Consider the following 12,419-nt stretch of genomic DNA (forward strand, 5'->3'; position numbering starts at 1 on the left):
GCATCCAGCTAGTGTTGCAGAATGTGATGCTGCCCTAAAGAGAACCTTGCCCATGCAGGGCAAAGCAACAGATTCACTTTAATGGTCCTTTCCCTTGCTGTGAATATTTGCATCCCTTTATTCTACCACCATTTTGTTCTGATACGAGGAGTGACGAAAAGTAGTCCTGTGTGAGTGCTGACAATCCTAATGAAGATTACACAGGGCTAAGGCCTCTCCCCCTGCCTCACTGTGATAGTCCTGGGCCAATCTCCAGCCTGTCACACAAGAAAGGTGATGACTAATATGCTCCTCCATATCTTGAAGTACCAGACATTTTCTTTGCTCACGAAGGCTGAAAACAGGAGCGCAGAGAAGGTGAAGGGAAGTTAGGTAGGTACTGTTTGGGAGCATTGGCATTGGAGTGGTACAAAATAAAAATAACCCTTATTAGTGGATGATCAATACCTGAATGGGCAACTTCAAGAGACAAGGAGGATTAAGGGTGACTCCTGATAGACCATACCCCAGCAATGCACATTAAAGGATTCACGTTCCCCCACCATCAAGATTTCTTTTTTTATTTTACATTAAATTTCACAATTTTTAAAAGCCTAGTTTAAGTTATTTATTAACATTGTTTGTACTTACAAGTGAAAAAGCTGAATCAGAAAGCCCACAACTTGACCTCTTTGGATGACAGCAGTGACCTGAAAAGAAAAGATAAAAAAAACTAAGAATTCCAGGCAAACTATAAACATTACAATCCTTTCTGCCTACACAAATGGTCTGCAAAAAAAGATAGAGTACCAAGAGAGTATGAAGAAGAATACAGGATGGGTGATTTCCCTAGCTGTCCGAATACTGTTCATTGTCTTTTACGATTAGTTAAAATCAGGGTTCATACACATTTTCACCAATAAAATTCCATGACTTTTCCATTACTTCACGTAAATATTCATGACCTAATGTTTCATGAAAGGTCTATGTATACATGTTAAATAAGAAGAAAATCCATGTCACACCCAGCATATTTTTACTAAAATAAATGACAAGCTTTGTAGTGTACAGTACCTCTGCAGTTAGGGTTTTGTTTCTGGATACAGCGTGACTCAAAATGGTCCCTTGTTTTACAGTGAATGAGATGGAAGCACCGCTGCTGCAGCTCGGGTGAAAAAGCCAGCGATCGGGATTGGAAGCTGTCGAGCACGCAGCTGCAGACTGGTGCTTTGCACCTTTAGCGTGGCTAGACAGCACTGCCTCTCCCATGTTCGAAATGTCAAACGTTTTATGACACACACTGTACATATAGCAGACATGATACAGGAGGTGGTCAGAGGCTGCAGACATGATACAGGAGGTGGTCAGAGGCTGCAGACATGATACAGGAGGTGGTCAGAGGCTGCAGACATGATACAGGAGGTGGTCAGAGGCTGCAGACATGATACAGGAGGTGGTCAGAGGCTGCGGACATGATACAGGAGGTGGTCAGAGGCTGCGGACATGATACAGGAGGTGGTCAGAGGCTGCGGACATGATACAGGAGGTGGTCAGAGGCTGCGGACATGATACAGGAGGTGGTCAGAGGCTGCGGACATGATACAGGAGGTGGTCAGAGGCTGCGGACATGATACAGGAGGTGGTCAGAGGCTGCGGACATGATACAGGAGGTGGTCAGAGGCTGCGGACATGATACAGGAGGTGGTCAGAGGCTGCGGACATGATACAGGAGGTGGTCAGAGGCTGCGGACATGATACAGGAGGTGGTCAGAGGCTGCGGACATGATACAGGAGGTGGTCAGAGGCTGCGGACATGATACAGGAGGTGGTCAGAGGCTGCGGACATGATACAGGAGGTGGTCAGAGGCTGCGGACATGATACAGGAGGTGGTCAGAGGCTGCAGACATGATACAGGAGGTGGTCAGAGGCTGCGACATGATACAGGAGGGGGTCAGAGGCTGCAGACATGATAGAGGAGGTGGTCAGAGGCTGCAGACATGATAGAGGAGGTGGTCAGAGGCTGCAGACATGATAGAGGAGGTGGTCAGGGGCTGCAGACATGATACAGGAGGTGGTCAGAGGTAGGGCTGCACGATATTGGGAAAAAAAGTTCATTGCGATATTTGGTTTTCAACTATATATATCGTGATATTTCTCTGGGTGGAATGCATTAGACACTGACAGTGTGGATTAGGCAAAGTCGGGACTCACAGTGGTGGTAGGAGGTAGAAGAACACAGCCCGACATGACATCTCAGAGAAAAGGACGGACTGACTAGGGCTATATGGCTCAAGGAAGAGTCTCGGGCAAAGATTTTGTCCAGATTTCTTTGTAGAAAGTGCTTCACTAGTGATATCAGCAGAGACATTGTGGTCCTCATAAACGTGCTCCTTTTACCTTATCTTCCAAAACACATCAGTACCATCCACTCCCCGTTCCAACAGAACAGTACCTTCAGCTCCCCGTTGTGGTGTCGATATTGGTTTCCCCTTGCTTTCGGCTGTGATCGGAACTCCGGCCCTCCAGCCCGATGCAATCCAGCCCTCCCAGCTCTGCCTCTAGTCTCCAGCCAACCATTACTTGGCCATGCTCCGCCCATGGTCTCTCCATTGAATCTATTTACAAAACATTACAGTCTGATCCCGTCCCCGTGCGCGCCCCCGATGCAGCCAGGAGAGACAATGGGCGGAGCAGGGCGGAGTAATGGTCGGCTGGAGACTAGAGGCAGAGCTGGGAGGGCTGGATTGCATTGGGCTGGAGGGGCGGAGTTCCGATCACAGCCGAAAGCAAAACGGATGTGTCGGCTGCCAGCACTGTGAGTCCCCCTCCTCCCCTTGAGTCCCGACTTCTCCCTGCCTAATGCTAAATATCGTGTCTTCAGCGATATGAATATCGCCCACGCCCGCAGAACGATAGTCTATATCACATCGACTATCGTTCAGCCCTAGTCAGAGGCTGCGGACATGATATAGGAGGTGGTCAAAGGCTGCAGACATGGTACAGGAGATGGTCAGAGACTGCGGACATGATACAAGAGAAGGTCAGAGACTGCGGACATGATACAAGAGATGGTCAGAGACTGCGGACATGATACAAAGAAGGTCAGAGACTGCAGACATGATAGAAGATAGAAGAGCACAGGGGAAGCAGAGAGCACTGGAGGAGCTGAAGGGCGGGGGGGATTGGAGAGAATTAAGAGGGGGGTTTGGAAAGCATTGCAGGGGGGGGGGCGGGCAGGGAAAACATGGGGGGAATGGAGAGCACAGGGGGAGGGGGGAACTGGAGAGCACTGTCTGGGGGGAGCCAGGGAGCACAGGGGGGTGGAGAGCACTGGGGGAGCAAGAGAACATGAGAACAAGGCTTTTGACACTGTCCCACATAGAAGACTTATCAATAAACTGCAGTCATTGAGCATGGACTCCCATATTGTTGAGTGGATTAGGCAGTGGCTGAGTGACAGACAACAGAGGGTTGTAGTCAATGGAGAACATTCAGAACAAGGTCATGTTACCAGTGGGGTACCTCAGGGATCTGTACTGGGACCAATTTTGTTTAATATCTTCATAAGTGATATTGCAAAAGGCCTCGATGGTAAGGTTTGTCTTTTTGCTGATGACACAAAGATATGTAACAGGGTTGATGTTCCTGGAGGGAAACGCCAAATGGAAAAGGATTTAGGAAAACTAGAAGAATGGTCAGAACTCTGGCAACTGAAATTTAATGTGGATAAGTGCAAGATAATGCACCTGGGGCGTAAAAACCCAAGGGCAGAATATAGAATATTTGACACAGTCCTGACCTCAGTATCTGAGGAAAGGGATTTAGGAGTAATTATTTCAGAAGACTTAAAGGTGGGAAGACAATGTAATAGAGCAGCACGAAATGCCAGTATAAGCAGTAGAAACAGAGAAGTGCTTATGCCGCTGTACAGAACACTGGTGAGACCTCACTTGGAGTATTGTGCGCAGTACTGGAGGCCATATCTCCAGAAGGATATAGATACTCTAGAGAGAGTTCAGAGAAGAGCTACTAAACTAGTACATGGATTGCAGGAAAAAACTTACCAGGAAAGGTTAAAGGACCTTAACATGTATAGCTTGGAAGAAAGAAGAGACAGAGGGGATATGATAGAAACTTTTAAATACATAAAGGGAATCAACTCGGTAAAGGAGGAGAGCATATTTAAAAGAAGAAAAACTACCACAAGAGGACACAGTTTTAAATTAGAGGGGCAAAGGTTTAAAAGTAATATGAGGAAGTATTACTTTACTGAGAAAGTAGTGGATGCATGGAATAACCTACCTGCAGAAGTGGTAGCTGCAAACACAGTGAAGGAGTTTAAGCATGCATGGGATAGGCATAAGGCTATCCTTCATATAAGATAGGGCCAGGGACTATTCATAGGATTCAGATATATTGGGCAGACTAGATGGGCCAAATGGTTCTTATCTGCCGACACATTCTATGTTTCTATGAAAAGCACTGTGGGGATCTGAAGAGCACCGGGGGGGCTAAGAGCACTGGGGGGGGGGGCCAAAGAACACTGAGGGAGGCTAAATAGCACTGGGGGGGCTAAAGAGCACTGGGGGGGCTAAAGAGCACTGGGGGGGTTAAAAGCACTGAGGGGGGTTAAAAGCACTGAGGGGGGTTAACAGCACTGAGTGGGGGTTAACAGCACTGAGGGGTGGGGATAATAGCGCTGAGGGTGGGGGTTAATAGCGCTGAGGGTGGGGGTTAATAGCGCTGAGGGTGGGGGTTAATAGCGCTGAGGGTGGGGGTTAATAGCGCTGAGGGTGGGGGTTATTAGCACTGAGGGTGGGGGTTATTAGCACTGAGGGGTGGTTATTAGCACTGAGGGGGAGTTATTAGCTGAAGGGAGGGGGCTAAAGAGCACTGAGGGGGGCCAGCAAAGGAAGTTGTATAGGAGGGGGATGGGGCAGCTGCATATAGATGAATTGATCTTTCCATATTCCTCCTGCAGCCGCTGAGAGGAAGAGAATCAGGTATTCAGCAACAGCAGGAGGAATATGGAAAGTTCAATTAATCTATATGCAGCTGCCCCATCCCATCTCCCTCCTATCCAGCACACAAACAAGGCTGCTCAGGCATTCTCACTGACCTTCTTCCTGCCGCCGACTGAAGGAGCTGCCTTCACACAGAGATGCGGGCGGCCCGGCAGACACCGGCCTGATTCCCCCCAGTACAGCCTGACAACCCCCAGTACGGCCCCGCGAACACCGTCCTGACACCCCCCAGTGCGCCCCCCCCCCCCCCACGAGCGGGGACAGTAAACGCACTATTTTTCGGTTTCAGCGGATCAATCCGCCGCAGAGTTCCCAGTCTATTCATATTGAAGAGGCCGGTGGCCAGGCTACAGCTGTGCAGCGTGCTGCGGCTGATTAATCCTCCTAAACCTGAAACAGAGAAAATAGTCCACTTACTGTCCCCCGCTCCCACGGAATACAGGGGGCCCGGAGACATATTTTAAATAGTTGCACAATATTCCATGACTTTTCCAAAAATTAATAGGATTTACTAATTTTCCATAACTTTTCCAGGTCTGGAAAGGGTCATGTCAAAATCCCATGACTCTTCCAGGAATTTCATGACTGTACGAACCCTGTAAAATAGAATTTTCATGCCCCTGATCGGGCACACTGTGCACATATGCCTTCTCGGCTCCTGGTATGTTTTTTTTCTGTATGTTTTTCTTGAGAAACCCTGTTTTAGGTACTTTCCTTTCCCCGTGCTCTTGTTGGAAGGATGGTGACGTCACTCCATGCAATATATAATAAACTTTTCAGCCACAGGTGTTGTTTTGACAGTTAAAGTGGAACTAAACCCATTGACTGCATGATTTCCCAGAACAGTTCCATTCATAGCATGCTGTGAATGATAAGGGTCACAATTACTTGTACTCTCAACAAAACGGTCAAGCCATCAAATGCACCATGCATGGCATATGCAGAATAAACAGTGGTTAAGATGGCAGCATCTTTGGCTGTAAAGGTTTAGTTCACGTTAAGTAGAGCGGATTAAGATGAGAGAGGGGGAAGACACTAAAACAACTGGATTTTGCATAAAGTGAGCCTTAAAAATGTGAAATAACTGCATCTTTCCTTGGCAATGTATATACAATTACAAGAATCATTCCTTTCTTTGGCCAAGAGCTAGTTTCCCTAAAAAGTTTACACTTGAATACTTGGAAACCTTTTTTTTCTGGGCTATCTTTTAGCTATTAGTCAGTTGTTTCAGAACACTTTCAAAACACTGGCTCATTGTCTTCCTACAACTATTTATTGCAAGCAATGCTAAAATGTTCACCCAGTAGGCCTTTCCTTACCATTTTCACACAGAGGGACCCTTAAAATGATTTTCATGCCCTAGCTACATCATGGTGGTCCGAAACTCCAACCAATACTTACGTGAAACAAAAAATGTTGTGGTATTTGTTCAACTGGTATCTGCATGATAAAATAAAAAACATCTAAAAGGGTTTGGGATCTGTGTATATCTCTTATTATACTGGGAGAGATTTAAAGTCTTTATGGACAGTATACACGTACTTGGACCAAGGGTGAAGGATTGATGTCCACTCCGGTCAAACTCCATCCTCCCCATCTTCCTTGCCTTTAAAATGGCTTGAATGGCTTCCCCCACTACAGTACTAAAAGTTTTGATAGGGCGCTTTATCTTAACTGTCTTTAGATCCCCTGGTGACAACTAGACCACAAGGACCCCCCTCCCAAAATTATATGCCTACCATATATGTTGAGACAGATGCCTTATATTTTTTCATCATACCTGACACTTCAATGCACTTGCACCTGGATTTGTATTTTGTACCCTACGTCAGGATGTGTACTCTCATTTGTTTGAAGTTTATCTAGGTTTTTGTACTCTGGTTATGTAAAACTATTTCAATAAAAAATGTATTGAAAAAGAAAATAATTTTCATGTCCCGGGGAACCTCTGAAAAATTCTTACTGCAACTCACAGTACATAAATGTGATCAGTTAGTTGTAAATAAAATAATACTGATAAAGAACGTGGTTCACTTGGCGCATTTGACACCAAGGGTGGATAATTTTTTAAACACTCCCTTCTAACACAAAATAATTGTCCAAATGAAACGTATAATAAAATAATGGCCACGAAAAAACAGAGTTAACATTATTGTGCTCCCTTACCTTGGTGGTCAGTACAAAAGAGCCTTTTTAATATTGGTGGTCAGTTGGTTAATGTAGTGATCCATTACATTGGTGGCCAATAAAAGAAGAACCCCCCTATAGCAGTAGCCAGTGCAAGACAGACAGACACTCTTATGCTTTGTTTCCACTGAGCGGAACGGTTCAGGTCGGTACAGTTTGGAAGGGTTAGAATGGTCCGGTCTATTCAGGTGAGCGTTTCCACTGCAAGTCGGGCCACCAGGGACCATGCGGGGTTTACACCAAATGAGGTGTTTGTTTTGCTCTTTCATTTGACTTGAGCATTGAAGTTTTCCTGTCTGCCAATCAGTGGAATCTATCGTGTGACGCCAGTAGCTCCGCCCTAACCGTACCGTACCATTTCTTATGGCCCTACATCTGAAGCAGGACCAGGAATGGTGCGGTTTGGTTCGGTTGTATGGGCCACTTTCATAATGGAAACACTCAAAATAGCGTACCGTACCGAACTGACCCGAACCGATCCGCTCAGTGGAAACGAGGCAATACATTGTCAATAGTTGGGAGGATTGCTCCCCTTGCAGACAGCTAAAAAGATCTTTGATGTCAATTGTAGTTGAGAGACAGAAATTCTTAACTGATCAAGGAACCATAGGGTGATATGGATACTTAGTAGGGAATAGTTGATAAAGGTACATCAGAGATGGAGCTGGTTCAAGACCACAGTCACCAAAGAGCCAGGAACAAAAGGTCTTCTCACATTGACCTGCTAAAAAACTGCTTTGCTCCACGTATCAGTTTAATCCCTGTGCAGAGCATACTTCACATTAGCCATCGTCCACATGACTCAATGTCATAAGGGTGGACAAATGCAGACTAAAAATAAAAAAATAAAGATTAAATTATCATTCAACACAACAGCCAAGTGGAGACATCAGAAAAATGGCCAAGTTTCTAGTCCCTGTAAAATGCACAAACTTAGGATATGTAAGTAAAATCTGTTTTTTAGAATCAAGGTTTCTTCAAGTAGATGTAAACCCAAACTAAATGCAATTTACTGTACTCTAGAACATCTTCCTTTTTAATAAAAATACATGTTTCAACTTTTATTTCATCCTTTATTATATCTCAGTGTTGTTACCTCATGAAGCCACATTGCAGTCACTTCCTGTCTACATGCATGCACCCCAACAATGGGCAATTCTTGGGATGGGTTTCCTGATGGGGGCAACAGTTGATGGTGCTGAAATGGCCACTTGAAGTCTGTATCAAAGCCCTGTACAACAACGCAGTAGAAATAATGGTAGAGAGGAAGTAAATGTCACCCTGTAATAGAAAGTGTCTGAAAAAGGTCCTTCATGACAGGATTGCTACATATTTATTTTAAAGAAAGCTGCAAATTTTAGAAAGATGGAAAATGTATTTTGAAAATGCATCCCCATGTTAAAGCTTATATGTACTTTAAAGTGGAAGTTTAGGCTACATATAAGGGTGCTTTGACACTGCCCCACTGCAGTTTTCCCAAAACACTAGTGAAGCACAGTCTACCTGCGGTTTTCGACCAGGTTACACACACTTTCCCATAGACTTCTATTAGATCGGGCATTTTTGGTGTTTTTATAACTTACTGACAGGACTGCAATAGGGTTACTTTAACGAGGTTGGTGAAATTGGCCACTAATTGCAGGAGGAAATTAATACCAGGGGACAGGAGAAGTCAATACAGTATCTCAGTTTCACATTTGTCATTCATGTTGAAAATGGACTGGGCACGCTGCCCTGAGAAACAATGAGTTGACACGAAGGAATGACTTTCAACTTCAGATAATTTGAAATAGATAATTATTTTTGAATAAAACAATTCATTTGATTTGTTGCTATACAGTACAATAAAACCGCATAGTGTTCAGACGAAAAAAAAAAAACTGACTTGTATCCAGCATGTAAAAATCTATGGTCAATCCAGATTCTTCCTAAAACAAAAGAAGTCTTGTTGTGAAGAGTGTGCAGTACTGGATGAAGGTTAAATACCAATGTTGTAGAGACTCCAGTCCTACACTGTCTAGACCAGATGCAGCCATTTTAGATATACAGGACATACACACACAGATATATAAAAATATATAGTTTCAAATATTCCTGCCCTTCTCAAAGTATAACTTTCCAAAAATGCTCCACCTTTCAGCGATAAAAATCAATGCTGGAGTCCCAGTCTGTGACTTTGCTTAAGTGGAGATGAGTTCAATAGTCTTCTGGATGCAGGAAAAAGCATTTCCTGAGAGCCCATTCACATTAGCGCGACTTGTCAGGCGACTTGTCAGCCTGACAAGTCGCGCTCAGTCGCGGTCCATTGATTAGCACAGGACCCGTTCTAATAGGAGCGACACAAGTCGCTCCGACTTAGAAAAAGGGTCCTGTACTACTTTGGGGCGACCTCAGAGCGACTTGCATAGACTTCCATTATGTGAAGTCTCTGCAAGTCGCGCCGAAGTCGCGGTGCACGCGACTTCACAGGTCTCCCCCCCCAAAGTCGTGTCGCGCTAGTCTGAATGGGCTCTTAGTCTCCGCTCCACCAGTGATGAGCTTGCATCACTGTAACAAGTTACAATGTGGCAGCAGAGGTCTGGATTGTATAAAACATTTGTGAACATAGACAACTGGATTTACATGATGGTCCTCTCTAAACCAGCATCTCATTCCAGAAGGTAGACACTGACCCTGGATAATGCCTGAACAAAGATGAGTATATCTTTCTTGAAAGGCAATGTTAGGGGAATTGCTGTGATCAAAGTAAAAAATCAAAGTAAAAAATTCCCTAGAAGTGTTAAATATACATATTACTTCGCACTCAGGAACTAAAAATGAAAAATATATCTGATTACAACCCAAACTGAGCACATGCCAAGTGCTTCCAAGGCTCTGTACTATCAGCTTGGACAGTTCTGGTTGGCTCTGTGCTGATCACATGCACCCTCCACCCAAAAAAAAAAAAAAAAAAAAATATCTGATGCACCTTTACATGGATGATCATGCCTGTACAGTATGAAGAGGCCATTTTTTGCAATGTCTCCAACTTCCAGGTGCTACTTACAGGAAGTCCATTGAAATCTATGGAGGGCGCTGCGGCTGCATGGACACACCCACTGGTCTTACATGACAGGCGTGCAGGTGAGCGGCCTGGAAAGCACCCTGTCTGTTTTCTGGGCCACTCATCCACATTCGCATGCCTGTTACTTTACAACCAGCAGCTGTGTCCACGCTTGGGTTGCCACCTCATCCCTTTAACCACTTAAGCCCCGGAAGATTTTACCCCCTTCCTGACCAGGCCCTATTTTGCGATTCGGCACTGTGTGACTTTAACGGACAATTGCGCGGTCCTGCGATGCTGTACCCAAATGAAATTGACATCCTTTTTTCTACCACAAACAAAGCTTTCTTTTGGTGGTATTTGATCACTTGTGCGATTTTTACTTTTTGCGCTATAAACAAAAAAAGAGCGACAATTTTGAAAAAAGTAACAATATTTTTCAATTTTTTTTATATGAAATTCCAAAAAAAAAAAAAAAATTAAAAATATTTATTTTTTAACATTTTAGGCCAATTTGTTTTCTGCTACATATGTTTGGTAAAAAAAAAAAAAAAAATCGCAATAAGCGTATTTTGATTGGTTTGCGCAAAAGTTGTTGCGTTTACTAACAAAGGGAAAGATTTCTGTCATTTTTGGTGTTTTTTTTTTTTTTTTTAACGAGTAATGGCGGCGATCTGCGATTTTTTTTAGCGGGACTGCGACATTGTGGCAGACAGATCGGACCCTTGACTGACATTTTTGACACTTAGGGGTACTAGTGACATTACTACAGTAATCAGTGCTATACATATGCACTGTTGCTGTAAAAATGACACTGGCAGGGAAGGGGTTAACTTTATTGGTGATGCAGGGGTTAAGTGTGTCTCTAGGGGCGTGCTTCTAACTGTAAAGGGGTGTGGCTAGTGAAGTAACCACAGAGACATACGATCCTACATAGCAGGATCGTATGATCTCTGCAGTTAGATCAGGGAGAATGACAGGCGGCTTTGTTTACATCAGCCGCCTGCCTTTCTCCCTCTCCACGGGGAGATCGCGAGTGACCGGGGGAGATCGCGAGTAACCGGCGGAGATCGCGAGTGACCGGCGGAGATCGCGAGTGACCGGCGGAGATCGCGAGTGACCGGCGGAGATCGCGAGTGACCGGCGGAGATCAATCGTTTATCATTTTCTTTCCACTTCACAATTATGTGCCACTTTGTGTTGGTCTATCACGTAAAATCCCAATAAAATACATTTACGTTTTTGGTTGTAACATGATAAAATGTGGAAAATTTCAAGGAGTATGAATACTTTTTCAAGGCGCTGTACACATAATAAAAGAGCATTTCTGCCCAGGGATCCCAGCGGGGAGGTAGGAGCATATCCTTTGGGTTGCCATATGAGAATCACACTGCGGGATCAACATAATGTTGCAGAGCTGTCAGGAAAATGTTGACACTTGCTACACTTCAGCAAGATTTGAAAAAAAAAAAGTCTTTCTAGTGTAAAGGTGTTACCGCTAGCAGATTAAAAAAGAAACATCATTTTTGTTATTCTGCAATTAGCACTTAATCTGATTCATTAGGAACAGCGCTGAGCACAAAATATAGAGAGCTGGGAGACAGCCAGATCGAATGGGTTATTGGGTCACATTGTATTTGGCAACTGCTCCCAGCAAATTGTATTGCTATTGGCAAACAATCTACAATTTAGTAAAGCTCCTGGCACTGTGCCTTCATGCTAGGATGAGTGAACACCGATGCATGCAAGAGAAGTCTGTCATCCCATGCCACCCAATCCAGGTGGCTGAAGACCAGCACCCAGATGAAGCTGAAGAAGATGATGGCTGTACCAACGAGGGACCTCTCAGGGGTCAGACTGTTGGAGCTACATTTGCACTAAACACACCAACGCGGTTGGGAGTCCTTCAAGGTATAAACTCACTTCCTGTAAGTTAAGGAAGGGAACTATTCTACAATTAATACATAATATCTATAGATGCCCCCAAATGGATGTAAGCTCCACCTTCCCTTATTTATCCAAAAATATATCAATTCATATTGGGATACCCAATGGTTTAGAGGAGCCTTCACTGATGCATGGTATATCAAGTTCATCACCGGTGTAAAAACCTTTTTAGGGAACCAGTAGCTTGGGCACCTGACAGGTTTTACCAGGGATCCCGGTTGCTTCAGAGGCTGCAGGA

General features: G+C 44.5%; 1 protein-coding gene across 2 annotated transcripts in view; it reads right to left on the reverse strand.

Moving 5' to 3' along the window:
* The window catches only part of TRAK1 (trafficking kinesin protein 1), a 326,839-nt gene that overhangs the window by 240,649 nt on the left and 73,771 nt on the right, over nucleotides 1–12,419 (reverse strand). For both annotated transcript variants that reach the window (XM_082258136.1, XM_082258142.1), the window contains exon 2: nucleotides 631–689. The gene's annotated coding sequence lies outside the window, so the exon portion shown is untranslated. The remainder of the gene's footprint in view (nucleotides 1–630; nucleotides 690–12,419) is intronic.

This window comes from Pelophylax lessonae, assembly GCF_965119305.1.
Source record: "Pelophylax lessonae genome assembly, chromosome: 5".
In the NCBI taxonomy this organism is placed as follows: Eukaryota; Metazoa; Chordata; class Amphibia; order Anura; family Ranidae; genus Pelophylax; species Pelophylax lessonae.